The sequence below is a fragment of the Stegodyphus dumicola genome, chromosome 5 (genome assembly GCF_044657685.1).
Source record: "Stegodyphus dumicola isolate Sdum_Otavi_A_Nest chromosome 5, ASM4465768v1".
NCBI classification, from domain to species: Eukaryota; Metazoa; Arthropoda; class Arachnida; order Araneae; family Eresidae; genus Stegodyphus; species Stegodyphus dumicola.
The window spans coordinates 730273-746388 of record NC_140772.1 but is presented as its reverse complement, the minus strand read 5'-3'; the positions used below and the strand labels follow the sequence as shown (position 1 = coordinate 746388).

Here is a 16116-nt window from a genome sequence, read left to right as displayed (position 1 = left end):
ACAGGCTGCTATTGTGTAGTTTATTAAGTAAAATATTAAAATCTCAAGTGTATTTTGCCGTATTAAGGGAAAAAAGCTTTGTTAGAAAGGATGTAATTACATTTTTTATTAAAATATAATTATTACTGTTTTCCCCTTTTTGCTCCTGTAATAGCCGATTCCATCTTCGAAATGTTATCAAGTAAATCTCATTTGAATTTCAAATCGGCTTCCATATTTAATTTTTATGCATTTAACCTAGAAGAGTCTTTTTGCACAAAAATATTATGTAGAACAGAAGTATTTAAGTTCCCGATGGCTTTTTCTGCCTGACAATGTACGCATTCCTCCCGCACAACCAAAGATCAGGGAAAGTTGTTCTTATTGAGGGTAAATTATAGAATTTAGGCTTCTTTAGATTTGACAAAGTACAGAAGGATCTATGAGAAGAGATACTTACGTAGAGAAATTTCATAAATTAAAAAAAACTGACCCGTATTCACATTACATGTGGAAAAACTACCTCGAAACCACGAAAACTTCTATGCAGTCAGCCTTTTTGTCGAAATTTGAACCCGGATCGTACGAGTGTTCAGCGGTTTTACTGTTCGGCCACTATTGGGTCACTTTAATCGACGATGCGTAAACAGGAAACGTGTCTCATTATCGTGCAACTGTCACTGGTTGCTAATTAATTAACTCCGTTTCAAAATTACAAGTTAAAATGAAAAGTCTATATTTTTATTTTCGTAGATGCTTTCTTTATCCTAGTCTCTATAGAGCGGTTCAAAGAGATAATACATTTTCATTAAGCGAGTCGAAAGGGTTACTGAATTTTTAATTCTTACTATTCAAAGTGGAGTTCAAAGTTATTTAGTATCTTTGTAAACTACAACGCTATTTATTGAACTAAACATTGGTGAAATTTAAATCAAGAATTATTTAATTTTATAGTTTATATATTTTGCTTTTAAAGCAAACATCAAGCGTAAAAAGCAGAGCTCTTGAATGACTGCTACTGTAGAAATTCCGAGTAACTAAAGTTTTCTAAATTTTAATTCTGTTATGCACAGATTATTGCATATAGGTATGCATATTACTGTAAAATACATATACCGGAAAATGCTAAGATTTATTAAGAAAACAGAAAATAGAATTAAAAACATATATTTAAGTTAAAAGAGAATATTCGCAAAACACTAAATATTAACTTTTGGATCACCATGAGTTGATCTCAGTACACTAGGTAGTATCAATTAAATAAAACTGCCGTCACATGGATTAACTTTATGAAGTCTTTGCTAAAACTGTTAATCCTCCTGTATTCTTCAGTAAGCAAATAACCTAACATTTTCTAACTTGATGTTAGAAAGAAAACGTTAGAAAATTTGACGTTATAAATAGAGAAGTAGGGGTTAATTAGAACACTTTGACTGAAGTTGTCAGTAGCCTTTTCAAGAAACCTTTTTGCTGTCTCTAACTAATATAATGACTACCACGTGGAAAACAGAACAAGAATGATAAAGTTGTGTTAGGATAAAAAAACTGGAGCAAAATGTACTAAGGTGTGGGAGTAATATCAGCGATGAATTTCTCATATTTGCGTTACACTTGAAAGAAGCCATGAGGATTCCATCATTACGAATATCAGAATTAAACATGTTAGGTCACACTGCACAGATTCACACCCAAATTTCTTTTGCAGATAATTTTTGATAGAAAATATCAAATTTTCAATCACGTTACGCTCATGAATTACCTAGTAGAAGAAATTGCTGAGCAATGGTAGTTCAATCCAGATTCGATTCAAGATGAACGGCCTGGCTGCGTGGGTTATCCATCATCTGCAACGTGAATAAGAGCCATCTTTCCTTAGAAATTTCTCCACAAAGTATTTTTTCCTCAAGCAGATGATAGGCCCACCAGCGGCCGAGCGGTAAAGTCGCTGAACACGGGTAGTTCAGTCCGAGGTTCGAATCCCGCGAACGGGTTGGCTGCATCGGTGTTTTCCCCATGTGTAATGTGTATACGAGCCAGTTTCCCTTAGAAAGTCCTCCACGAAGGCATCCCTCCCCTTAGGCAGATAGCCCTCGAGGCTTTGCCGTAATTAAATAATCTAATCTAACCTAACCTAACCTAACCTAACCTAACCGTAAGCAGCTGGTTCTCCCGTGCTTTACCATAATCGACTAACAATAGCAACGTTCGAATGCAATGCATTTGTAAGTTTTAAAAGCATGTTTTTCTTTCTTATTATTATAAACTATTCCAAAATCAGAATAATTGGTTAGGCAGATAGCCCTTATGTGCTTTGCCATATTCTGATAAACTAAGCTACAGATAGATAAGTTTTGCTTGCTTTGTCATTTATAACGGTAAGAAAAAATGAAATTGTCGACTTTCTCAACCTCAGACTAACTCATTATTAAGAGATATCAGTAATTTAAAGCACCTGAATTAACAATATTCATCATCGTAATCTCTAGTTTGTCCTTGAGAAGTAACCGAATGCCTAAAACTTCAAAATATTAATAGTTCGTCCCAGATTTTCTATCAAGCTAAATAATCAGCAAGCTTAAGCTAATTTAATATGCACCATGATCATTGTTGTTCCACCATGATCATTGTTTAGTGAAGATTATCTACCATGATCACCATATAGTTAACATGGTTTTGTTAACCTTATGGGGATCATAAAGATGTTGACCTGTTTGCTTCTGAAAGCTCTTACAAAGGCAACCCTCCTGAAAGCAGATAAGTATACATGAGTATAATATCCCTAATCCCAGCCCCTAAGACACAAAAGAAACTCTTAGTATACTATATGTGATATGTCTAACCCCCCAGTGCATAAGACAGAGAAGAAACTCCTTGTATATATATCATTAGATTTAAGGGAAGATGAAGTATATTTGTGTAGACGGGTTTCTAAAAACTTTATATTCTGCCTCTTTTTCAGAGCCATTTAAACTTGCGCAAGTGAGCATAAATAGTTACGAAAATTTATGTATTAGTTTGTGTATCGAATGACTTTTTGGTAAACACTATTTGGTAATATACTAGTATCTCTGATAATTTGTTTTTGGCAGAAGACTTACAAAGTAGAATTTTTTCCCCTCTCAATGCATAAACTCTTTAAGATGATCTGAGAATTTAAATGAATATTAAACAAATTTTTATTTCACATGTCAACTCAGCTGCTAGTTTTATGAAAATATCTCGCAAATGTTAGCAATTGATTAGTTCCTTTATTAAAAACACATTCCGTCAAACATTAATTGTTAGTTACTTGCTTTATTCAGAAACATTACCGTCAACATTACTGCTCAAAAACATTACAGTTCAAATTATTATCGTTCTGAAAAAAACTGTTGTTGCCAATCGTGAAAATACATTTTAAATAAAGTTAATACGTTGCGTTTACACACACTTTACGCTTACGTTAATCTCGCACATACACGTTTTTAGGCTTAGAAATTTAATTTTAGGTGGTCGAGATGAAACGGATGGTAGCCGTTACTGGAAAAAGTTATTAAAGTCCAAGAAATGGTCTGTATTAGGTGATATTTAGAGTTTCGAAATGATATAATACAATCACAAATGAATGAGCGATTAGGAAGGAATACGTGTGTCGCGCCACTATCGAACTCCATGAGAGGTAAGTTTCTCTGTTACGGAATGGCAACGAGAGAGATTGTTGTTCAAAAGATGGATGATCGAACTGCGTTGTAACGATCATTTTTGAGGATGTTGCGTACTGTAAAATGAACTTATTACGCTGTGCTAAATAGTATTAAAATGCTATGTATTAAAAGATCTTTCATCTGATCTAAATTTTAACAAACCGCTCATTATTTTCTCTTAAACTCACAATGTTCACGACATTTCTGGCGCCCCCGGGTGGGCGTGTTTGTTGGAAACATGTCGGATGAAAGAATAGATAGGGTAAGTTGATTACCTTTTACTTCCGTTTTGAAGTTATTCATTATTGTTTTACTGAAGTTTAAAATACTTTTCTTGCCTAATTTTTATCTGAATATTTTAAACTTTTATGACAAAATGGAAGTGATGAAAAGAAATAAAACTGCGCAACGTTCAGCTTTTACTAAAGCATATAAAAGACTATATGAACTTTTAAATGATGATAATGTTGACGATGAAGAAGCAGAAATGTGTTTTTATTTGTTCAAGAAAAAGGCAGAAACATTAGAATTGACGCACGGTGCTTATTTAGATACTATAACTGATGATAAAGAATTCGAAACAGAATTTGAAATAACAGAGGACTATCGAGAGAAGGCTGTTAGGATACAGTTAAAATCGGAACGATTTCTCGATAATATTAAGAGTAAATTGAACGAAATCCAAAATACATCGTCAGAGAGTAGTCAGAAATTAGTTACTGATGAAAATACATGTAAAACTTTGTGCCAACGCCTACCGAAAGTAGAACTTTATAAGTTCGCAGGTGATTTAAAAAATTGGCTTACGTTTTGGAATCAGTTTAAAAACATACATGAAAATAATAACTTAACGAATGCAGACAAATTCCATTATTTGATACAGTCAACAAAAATTAAATCAGAAGCTAGAGATATTGTAGAATCTTTTCCGGTGACGAACGAAAATTATCCTTTGGCTATAGAAAGCCTTACTGAGAGATATGGGCGTAAAGAACTTTTAATTGATTTTTATGTTCGAGATTTAATAAAACTTGTTTTGGATAACGCAGCGAAAAGGAAGCAGGATTCTTTGAGTAGTTTGTATAACAAACTTTCAACACAACTTAGAGCCCTGAGCAGTCTTGGTGTAACGACTGATCAGTGTGGAACAATTTTATATCCTCTTGTGGAAAGTGCTATTCCTATTCACGTATTGCGATCGTTTGAAAGACAACGAAAAATTACTGAATCTGAACGAAACATTTCGAGTCTTGATGCAATAATTGAATTTCTGAAAAGCGAAGCTCAGTCAAAAGAAAAAATAAAATTAAGCAGAGCGGATATTTTTTCTAAGTCTGATCGTAAGCACTTGGCAACTAGCCAAAATATTCCTTCCGCGTCGGATTTGATGAATCATGAAGCAATACCTTCTTGTTCGTTTTGTTTAAAAGATCATGAAACGCGTAATTGTAAAAAGGCGTTTTATATTCCGTTAGATGAAAAAATGTCTGCGGTAAAAAAGAAAGGTTTATGCAGAATATGCTTGGTTAAAGGTCACCTCAGTAACCAGTGTCGATTAAGTGTTAAGTGTCAGATTTGTTCAAAAAGGCATTTGAAATTTTTTTGTCCTAGTCTTGAATGTAATAAGTCTAGTGAAATGCATAACCAGGAAAATGATGAGAAAAAAGAGAAAACAATCGATTCTTTGCATTCGCGTGCTACGAATGAAGCTTCCCTTCAGACCCTAGTTGTGAACATAGAGGGTAAGAATAAACGGCGTAAAGTTAGATTAATGATTGATACGGGTAGCTCAAAAACTTATGTTTTAAAGTCTACTGCAGAAGAAATGGGTTTTGACTTGCAATGGGAGGAAGAATTTAGTCACTCTTTATTTGGTGGAAAGAAAACTGAAATTTATAAACATCAATGTTACAAGATTTATTTGAGTAGCCTTGATGGTAAATATTCGTGTAAATTAGATGCTGTAGACCATGATGTTATTTCTAATGATATTTCAAGCATAAGATATGGTTCTTGGATTCGCGAATTAGGAAATAAGGGAATACGCTTAACTGATACCCAAGGGAATCCAGGCCCTATTGAAGTACTGTTAGGGGCAGACGTTGCAGGGAAGTTATTTACTGGCAAACGAGAAGAACTAAGAACAGGTTTAGTGGCTATAGAAACAAAATTGGGTTGGACTTTGATGGGTAAAGTACCTCAATCCGAACATCAGCACAATGTAAATATGACTATAGTTTCTATGTTATCTCAAGAAGACCTGCCTATTTCATCGTTGTGGGACTTAGAATAATTGGGTATCTGAGATCCTGTTGAACAAAAAACTAAAGAAGAGTCAAGAAGAGCTATTATGGTTCATTTCCAAGAAACAGTTCGTCAATTAGAAAATGGTAGATACGAGGTTGATATGCCTTGGAAAACTGAGCATGCAGTCTTACCTGACAATTATGACCTATCTTTGAAAAGACTCGAATCTACTACGAAGAAGTTGGAAAAAATCGGATATCGTGAAAGGTATCATGAAGTCTTTAATGAATGGCTGCAGGAAGGAGTGATTGAAGAAGTTCCCCAAAAGGAGTTGTCTTTACCCGTTGTTCATTACCTCCCACATCATCCAGTCATTAAGGAAACGTCCTCACTATCTTCCATGAAAATTAGACCCGTTTTTGATTCTTCGGCAAAGCTTTCTAATCAGCCATCTCTAAATGATTGCTTAGAGACTGGAATTAATTTGATTGAAACTATTCCGTCTATTCTAGCAAGATTTCGCTTACATGAAATTGGTGTGATTTCAGACATCAGAAGAGCTTTTTTATAGATATCTCTAAATGAAAGAGATCGAGATTTTTTACGATTTCTTTGGTATGGTGATGATGGTAGAGTGAAGACATTTCGTCACACCCGTGTGGTATTTGGCATTACTTGTAGTCCATTTTTGCTGATGGCGGTTATTGACTATCATTTATCCAAAGAAACGTGGAAAGAAAAATATTCTGAAGAAGTTCTTAAAAAATTACAAGATAGTTTTTATGTCGATAATTGCGTAACTAGTGTACAAAATAATGACGAACTAGAAATATTCATCGAATCTGCAACTAATGTAATGAAAGAAGGAATGTTTGATCTCAGAGGATGGGAAAGTTTTGGCATTCCTGCATTTTCAGAAAGTAAAACATCACCGGTATTAGGACTGGTTTGGGACAAAGATTTAGATACCTTGGAAATAGACACCGAATTTTTTTAATTTGATGAAAGAGAAAAAGTAACTAAAAGGAAAATGCTTTCACTAGTTAGTCGAGTATTTGATCCCATAGGTTTCCTTGCACCTGTTATGATTCAGCCTAAGATTTTGCTGCAGGTCGCTTGGAAGAGCAAAGAATCATGGGATGATGAAGTGAATGATGAAATAAAGAAGAATTTTTTAAAATGGGGAAAAAAACTGAAATACCTCAAAAATATAAAAATTCCAAGATGGTTAGGTGTGATGAAGGAATCCAATTTAAGCATCCATACTTTTGTCGATGCCAGCAAGACAGCTTATGCGGCATGCATTTTCTTAAGAAGTGAATCCAGTATGGGTTCAGTGACTGTTCAATTACTTCAAGCCAAATCACGAATAACTCCAACGAAGACTATTACTATACCACGACTTGAACTAATGGCTGCTACCATAGGTGCTAGGCTGTTTAGTTCTGTGAAGCAAGCTCTAAAACTTCCCAACATCAAGACGTACTTTTGGACAGATTCTTCCACAGTTCTTGTGTGGATAACTCGTCGAGAACAGTGGTCGGTATTCCTTACAAACAGAATAAGTGAAATTAGAAAATTGACAATTTCGGAAGATTGGTTCCATATTTCAACTGACCAGAATCCAGCAGACTTTTTGTCAAGAGGTTGTGGACCTAGGCAACTTCAGAAACGCAAGTGGTAGCAAGGGCCAGCCTGGTTGAAGAATCCGAAGGAGCAGTGGCCAAAGTCAGCTGTAAATATTAACGAAAAAGAAGTAGAGATAGAGAAACGAAAGTCAGTCATCTCTGCTAGTAACACAGAGCTAGAGTCAATTCCATTACAGTTAGCCAGAAGATTCTCTAGATTTTCAAAGATGATTAGGGTTATGGCTTGGATACTGCGTTTTCAACCAAAGGTCCAAGGACTTAAGAAAATGTAAGGAACTTCAAAATGAAGAATTGTTAAATGCACAAAGGACTATTTTCCGTGTAATACAAAAGGAATGTTACTCCAATGAAGAAACACGAAAAAATTTGAAAGGTCTAATATTTGAAGATGAAGAAGGAATTTTACGATTGAAGTCCAGATTGATAAATGAGGAAGAATCGAAAGATTTTATTTCTTCAATAATTCTACCATCGAAACATCTGGCAGTGAGAAGATTTATAGCCCAACAACATATTGCTAACAAGCATGCTGGGACATTAACTCTACTGACTATTTTACGGGAAAGATTTTGGATAGTGAAAGGGAAAAGAACTGTCCGGAGTGTTATCAAAGAATGCTTAACATGTAAAAGGCAAAAGGTAAAACATCTTGAGGTACCTTTTCCGCCTCTTCTAAAAGACCGAACAGAAGTAGCAGCAGTTTTTCAAGTATCAGGTGTAGATATAGCTGGACCTCTGTTGACTAAATCTAAACAAAAGGTGTGGATAGTACTTTTTACTTGCGCCGTATTTAGAGCTGTCCATCTTGAGCTAATACCTTCACTGAGTACCAACGACTTCATCCAAGCTATGCGTAGGTTTATAGCCAGAAGAGGACGAATTTCTGTGATGTATTCAGACAATGGTACTAATTTTACAGGACTAAATAATGCTCTGAAACAATTAGATTGGACTACAATTGAAAGTGAATTTAGAGTCAACGAAATTCGTTGGAAGTTTAACCCACCCTCCTCTCCATGGTGGGGAGGCTTCTGGGAACGCTTGATTGGGATTTTGAAAGATCTTTTGAGAAAAAATCTTGGACGCTCCTGTTTGTCTTACGAGGAATTGCAGACTCTCGTCTGTGAAAGCGAATCGATCATGAACAGCAGATCCGAGGAACAAGATCTGAAGACCTTGACCCCCTCAATGTTTCTTCAGGACATTCCATTAAATGATGTACCTGATTTGGATCAAATTGAAAAGACTAATATTGTTTTGAGATGGAGACATATTCAAAAGGTTCGTGAAAATCTAAAACGAAGGTTTAAAAGGGAGTATCTGGGTTTCCTTCGTTCTTCAGTTAACAAAAGAGAAGATAAAATAAATGTAGGTGACATAGTGTTAATTGGTACAGATGATAAAAAAAGGCTCCATTGGCTGCTAGGGAGAGTACTGGAACTCTTTCCAGGAAAAGATGGAATCATCAGACTTGTGTTACTGCGAACTGAAAAGGGAAACATATTAAGACCAATCCAACGACTGTTATCCTTTGGAATTGACCCCAAATTACGAGCAAGTCGTATCGGAACCTCAGAAGGTTCCGGAAGTGGTAGCTGAAAATCCTGAGCTTAATACTGACTCTAATGAAACTGTTCGCGTGTCTCGCTCAGGACGAAAAATAAAACCAGTTAAAAGACTGGATTTATAAACTTCTAAACACTTTTGAACTTTCTGTGTTTGAACTCTAAAATATTGATTTCAATTTGCATTCTACTATTTTGAAATATTTCTATTATTATTATGCACGTTATTGTTATCTCAAAATTGTATGTATGTATTATCATTATTTTACTGTTTTGAGTTTGTATCCCCAAACTCAAGGTGGGGAGAATGTCGCGCCACTGTCGAACTCCATGAGAGGTAAGTTTCTCTGTTACGGAATGGCAACGAGAGAGATTGTTGTTCAGAAAAGATGGATGATCGAACTGCGTTGTAACGATCATTTTTGAGGATGTTGCGTACTGTAAAATGAACTTATTACACTGTGCTAAATAGTATTAAAATGCTATATATTAAAAGATCTTTCATCTGATCTAAATTTTAACAAACCGCTCATTATTTTCTCTTAAACTCACAATGTTCACGACAACGTGGGTATTCAACTATCTGGGGACTACTGATTTGATATTTTCATTTTTCTTTCAAAACAGTCTAGTATAATAATTGCATTGTACAGTTTTATGCAAAAATAAAATTATTTTATAAAGTATTACCTCTAAGTATCAAGTATTACCTCTAGGTTAGGGAGCTTAAATTAATCATTAAACTTAATGCTGGTTTCTAAAATTTTAAGTTTATTTAGTATATATTACTATAAGAACTAAAGAAAACTTATTGAATTAAGGATCTTTGTAAAAAAAAAAAAAAAAAAAAAAAAAAAAAAAAAAGCACGCTTAAATATTTGCATTCCACTTCCATCTTCTGCTCTGTGAGGTCCTAACATCCAAATAACTGTGGCGTCATGGGAAAGACACTCTGCAAGGCAAATAGAAAAACATACATGTAGGTGTTTTTTTTTTTTTTTTTTTTTTTTGGTTAGGGCGCAGCCCGGTCTACCTTGCAAAACAAAGTTTGCCCTATGACCCTGTACGGGCTACGCCAGTACAAAAATCACCACACAACTATACAAACACAAGAATCACACAATGCCAGTGGCTTCTTTATTGTTGTTAATAATCTTCATGATTTTATGCTCTATTTCTCTTGCCTTAAGTAAACAATTTTTCATAAAATGTATGTTCGCTCCATCTGGTTAACTTACATTCTGTAATAAAGCGGACATTGTCTCCTACTTTTGTACATACTTTACATAAATCGTTATCTTGAACATGGAATCTTTTCAGATAAAAGGCAAATCTCCCATGTCCTGTAATTAACTGATTCAAGTCAAATATTCATATTTTCCTTAGGAACCAAAATCTTCATGAACGTATTGTTTTTAGCAGAGTTTCCCATTGAGTCCGCCATTTATCTACAATGTTATACTGCATAATGTTAATGCATCTTCTCCTGTAGGTGTAATTTCTCAAGCAGGTAAACTTGAACCTATCCCATAGTTTTAACTCACGCTCATAGGAAAGTATGTTTTTTTATAATTTCTTGTTGCGGCAGAAATTATCGACGGAAAATGATGAAATAACGGATTATGTCGCAAGTTCATCACTTTTCTTTCCAAACGGGCAAATATCGGCAATAAGCCAAAGTCGGACATCGCAATATTCGATAAATTTTCTTCAACTAAAATTTCTGAAAAACTAACATGGTATTTTCTGCTAGTAGATAAAGAAACAAAAACAGAATCAATAGATTTATAATTGCAAAATTCTACAGTTGAGAAAAATGGTCGACAACAAAAGAATCTAAAAGAGGGATTTGTCTTCACAGGCCCATTTTACCAGCGGTCTCTGATTTTCCATAATCCACAGTTTTCTCCTGTCGTCTTAATCTTGTTGATCAAATTCTGAGACAAAAAAGAGCAGTTTCATCTCGCAACTTCAAGGTCCTGCGCTTCAGTGCTTTATTCTAAATCACGTGAAACGTTCAACCACTCGTGGATTTTGGCATTTCCCTTTCTCTCCCAAGCAACTACCCCCTTCTTCCACACAATCCCTTTTCTATATACAGTCTTTATTTCAGTTTTATTATTTTATTCATTTTTATCTCCGCAGATGTCTCGTTTCGTGGGGCTATGGGTATTATTATGAAGGGATACTTTTAAATTTCTAGTCATGTTCGGACATTGTTTTTCTTTTTACTGCATTTAAGATTTTGGATTGTAGTTTAGGAAAATCCTTTTGATGACTTTTAAGCTCTCATTTTTTTTAAAGGGTTTTTGTGTCGTATATTTTCTTTTACCGTTTCATTTGAATGACTAAGGAAAATCAGGTTATAAATCTAATATGTATCGCAAGTTGCGCGTTCGAGACATGGAAACACAAATTAAATTTCCTCAATCTTCCCAGTAGAACGGGGGATACAAAACTATTCCCCCCTTTTTTTACAGGGTTTGTATTGACGCTGAAGACTATACCCGATATGCTAATACAAACCAGCATATGGCTGCATCGTTATCGGTGTAAAAGTCGAGTCTTCTTTCAAGACCCAAAACATATACGGGAAGACGAGGAAGTCAAAGAAACATTTTGCTAATTCCTAGTTTTAGATTATAGAATTCTGAAATAATCTACTTCAAAAAGCCACGCTGTTTTAACTATAATAAAAGCTAACTGAAATTTTCAAAAAAAAAAGTTTTGATCTTAATTTAAATACTTAAAAACGTCCTCTTTACAGTTCATGGCTTTCCATTAGTAATTAGAAATCCACCTCTTTTCGCAGTATAGGCTGTACCAATGTCTGAGCGGTTTAAACCACTGAGTGCTGGTAGTTCGACCTAGTGGTCTATTCCAGGCGAACGAGCTGGCTGCAGGGTTAGTTTTAAGGGATTTTCTTATGTATAATGTGAATATGAGTCGAAAGTTCTCCATGGCACTCTTCTTAGGCAGACAACCCTCATGTGCTTTGCACAATTCAAATAATCTAACCTTTCACAATAACAGGAAAGAGAAATAACTCATATTTCAAATAAATAATTTAACAACCTGATAATAATAATTATCAGCTAACTAAAACTGAAAAATTCTGTTGAAAACAAAATAATTCCAAGTAAAATTAAGCCACAGTAGAAGCAATTTTTTTCTTTAAATGCAGAAGATGAGTTTAATTTATTTGACTATAGCGACCCACCAGCGGCTGAGCGGTAGTTTCACTGAACACTAGTAGTTAGGCCCCAGGGATTCGAATCCCGGAGAACGGGTTACCTGCATGGAAGCATTATACATGACAAAAACAATTTTGCAAGGTGTATAGAGCCATTTTCCCTTAGTAAGTCCTCCACGGAGGTACCTACTAACGGCCTAGCGGTAAAGTCGCTGAACACTGGTAGTTCGGTCCAAGGATGGAATCCCGCAAACGGGCTCGCTGCATGGGCGTTTTTGTAGTTTTCCCCATGTGTAAGGTGTATGATTTGTCGTACACCTTGCACATGGTACATGGAACTTTCTAGAAGAAAGTTTCTTTTAGAAAGTTCCCACGAAGGCATCCCTCTCCTTAGGCAGATAGCTGTCGCGTGATTTTACCGTAATCAGATAGACCAAACCTATTTGACTGTGGCAAAGCACGCATTATCTGTGTAGGGAAACGGATGCCATCGTGAAGGACTTTTTGAGGCAGATTGTCTAGTATTTAAATGCAGTCTGGAATTTGGATGCGCGTCCAATTACCAGTGTTCAGCGATTTACCACTCCACCGCTTGTGAGAAAATTTAGAAGTTACATCTTGAAAAAAGAAAAAATGGTCGCAGATCAATAATAAAAACTGAAAGATTTATTAGTTTTTCCTTTTGGGCGTAAATCAGTATATTCTAAATGCAAATCTTCAAATTTCTCACAGCTGAACTTGAGTCCGAAAAATCATATAGGCTGCAGAATCTATGAATTCTTCTGGAATTCAGATGCAGTATAGCATCCTTAACAACTGAATTACGAAATTTCTTAAAGAAAGGAAACAGTTTGAACAAGTTCAGAATATATACAATTCATACAGCCACCTTATTGGGAAAGGCTTTTACGGATCTTTGAAATTAAGTTCTCCAACATAGCTATCTGGCAAAGCAGTAAGAGTTCCATTTGAAGTTTTTGGCTTAGAAATAAGTGTTTTGTTGGCGAACAGGCTGGCTACACGGTCTATCGTGGTCCACCTCATACGTACTATGAAGCCAGTTTTCCTTCGAAAGACCTCCACGGTGGCATCCAGCACGAGAACAGATACTCTAACGTATTTTGCCTTAATCAGTTAACCAGCCAACCGAACTTGCAAGGATTTGAAACTAACTTTTACACCGCTTATCATTGATTGCACATCAATATTTAGCCAAGATCATCCGAATAACTCATAATGTATATTTATTATCCGAATATTACTTAAGTTATATTAGCTTACTATATTATTATTATAAGAACATATTATCCGAATACACTTCGGATAATAAGCCTTGTACAGATAATAATCATAAAAAAGTTTAGAAAAAGAAACTCCGGAAACTGAAAGGAATAGTTTTACATAATTGGCTAAGTTTTTCTTTTTCTTTTTTTTTTCTTTTTTTTTTTTTTAAGATTTCTCCGCATTCAGCTGTTCGCTAACGGAATTTCACTTGCATCCAGCTTAAGTCTGCCCGTGCTGTCAGCGACGAAACTTGTAGAACATTGTTTCATGAAACCCGAAACAAGATTTCATCAGTTACTTAAAATTAGAAAACAAGAAGTTCTGTAAAATGCATACTTATGACTAGTAATGTAAAATGCATACTTATGGAGTCATACTTATGACTTTACTTTTGATTTGGTTTACTTAATTACGTCAAAGCACTCGAGAGCTATCTGCCTAACTTTAAGAATGCATACTGAGGGCTTTATAAGGGAAACTATCTCGTTTACATGTTACATAGGGAGAAAACAACGAAAATGCTCCTGTAGCCAGTCCGTTCGCCGAGTTTCGAACTCCAGATCGAGCTACCAATATTCAGCGATTTACCGCTCGGCCGCTGGCGGGCCTACTTGAACTAATGAATATATATAAATTGAATGCTCGAGTTATTACACGTTTTGATACTAGAAATATCAAACACATTTTTCAGATATGTGCATTAACAACAAAAACTGCTGTGATATCGCCTGAATTATGCGTAGAAGAATGGGCTTTAAAATGCAATCCATTCGTGTGAACGCATCTTAAGCCTCTTAAAGGCAAGCAAAACAAAAGGTGACCCTGAAGTTGCATGTTAATTATTTGAATTCATCTTCTTGATAGAATCACGGTAGCACTAAAGGTTACATGTGACTATATCAGACTAATAAATAAATAAATAAATAAATAAAAATCAGCGATCGAATTCCACATATTGTAGCTTTTTTTAAATAATCCTATTATATCATTTTTATTTTGTACTGTAAGAAATGCAAAAGCAATTTAATTAAATTATCTCCCTTGTTTGGTAAATTCTATTTACGTTTTTTATTTTCTTTACATACATATATATAATATATATGTAAAGATATAAACATTATGTAAATATTTATAAAATATTATATGTATATTATAATGAAACAGAAAAAAAGCATTTTTATAAATATGCATTATCAGAATATCCCAAATTAAATAAAAAAATTTTATAATTTGAATTATTTTAAATTCATTTCCATGAAATTAATAAACGTTAAGTCATCTTTAAAAATATATAGAAGTAATATATTTATCCTTGAGAACTGCTAAATGAACTTCTTAAAGCGCTTCTAAAAACTATTTGCTTTTGTGCCAAGTTGTTAAATCAGATATCATTTGAATTTCAAAAGAGAAATAAATAAATATTGAAAATTTTTACATTAAAAAAGTTTGTTCCCTATTTTTAAGAGAAAAAAAAAAAAAAAAAAAAGAAGAAGAAAAGTTTTACAGAAAACTCCTGCGGTTTATGTAGCAAATTTTCTTGGCTAATTTATTGAAAGAAAAGTAATTTAATTACTAAAACTCAACGTAATAAATTTCTGCTCTGACGTATAAACTGTAGCTTTACATCAGCTTGTATTTTACAAGCTGATGCTTGTAAAATACAAGCAGCATGTAAAATATTATCAGCTTGTATTTTACAAGCTGAAGATATAGCTGTTATGCTACCCCTCAAGAGAAGTAGCCAGATCAAGTTCGAAAAATTAAATGGATTATTTTTTATTTTAAATGGATTTTTCTTTTTATTCCGAGGTGAGTGTATAACGTAGGCGAAGGCCATTTGCAAAGAATAAGGACACATTACTATGTTATTGACACGCGTATGCTTCTCCATCAATGTAATGCGCTGAAAAAGTTTATTTTTCGATAAAGTACTTTATTGCGTCATTAAACATGTACATTTTCCTACGGTGTAAAAGTAACAAAAGAAAGTTTTGGTATGTTTAATTATGACAAAGTACGCGAGGGCTATCTGCCTAAGGGAAGGGATGCCTTCGTCGAGGACTTTCTAAGGGAACTGGCTCGTATGCTTGTTACACACGAACGAAACCACGAAAACTCCCACACAGCCAGTCCGTTTGCCTGGAATCGGAGCCGAGAAAAAATTTTTAAGTTTTCAAAACAAATAAATTTAGCATTAGGTTACTACTGCAAAGTTGTTATTACAGTTGCTAAATTACTACTACACTTACTGCTACAGTGTGAGTAAAAATTCTTTTTATATTGAGAATAGGAAGATGATTTATGAATACTATGCCTAAAGAATTCTTGTTTAAAAATTAATTTAGAATTAAAAGGAAAATGAAATAGTTAAAATTAAATTGAGGTTTGATGAAAGTACCTTTTTTCTTTTTAAGGGAAAAAATTTGACAGAAACGAAAATTTCTTTTCAACTGTACATGCGTTCTTTAACTTCTTCATTTTCACAGAAACAGTTGTTTTCCGCATGTGTAACGTGA

General features: G+C 34.5%; 1 long non-coding RNA gene across 1 annotated transcript in view; it reads left to right on the top strand.

The window, feature by feature from the left end:
• Positions 1-3695: 3695 nt before the first annotated feature.
• LOC146997000 (uncharacterized) overlaps positions 3696-16116 on the top strand; it is a 28347-nt gene continuing 15926 nt past the window's right edge. The window contains exon 1 of the long non-coding RNA XR_015041049.1: positions 3696-3924. This is a non-coding gene — a long non-coding RNA (uncharacterized LOC146997000). The remainder of the gene's footprint in view (positions 3925-16116) is intronic.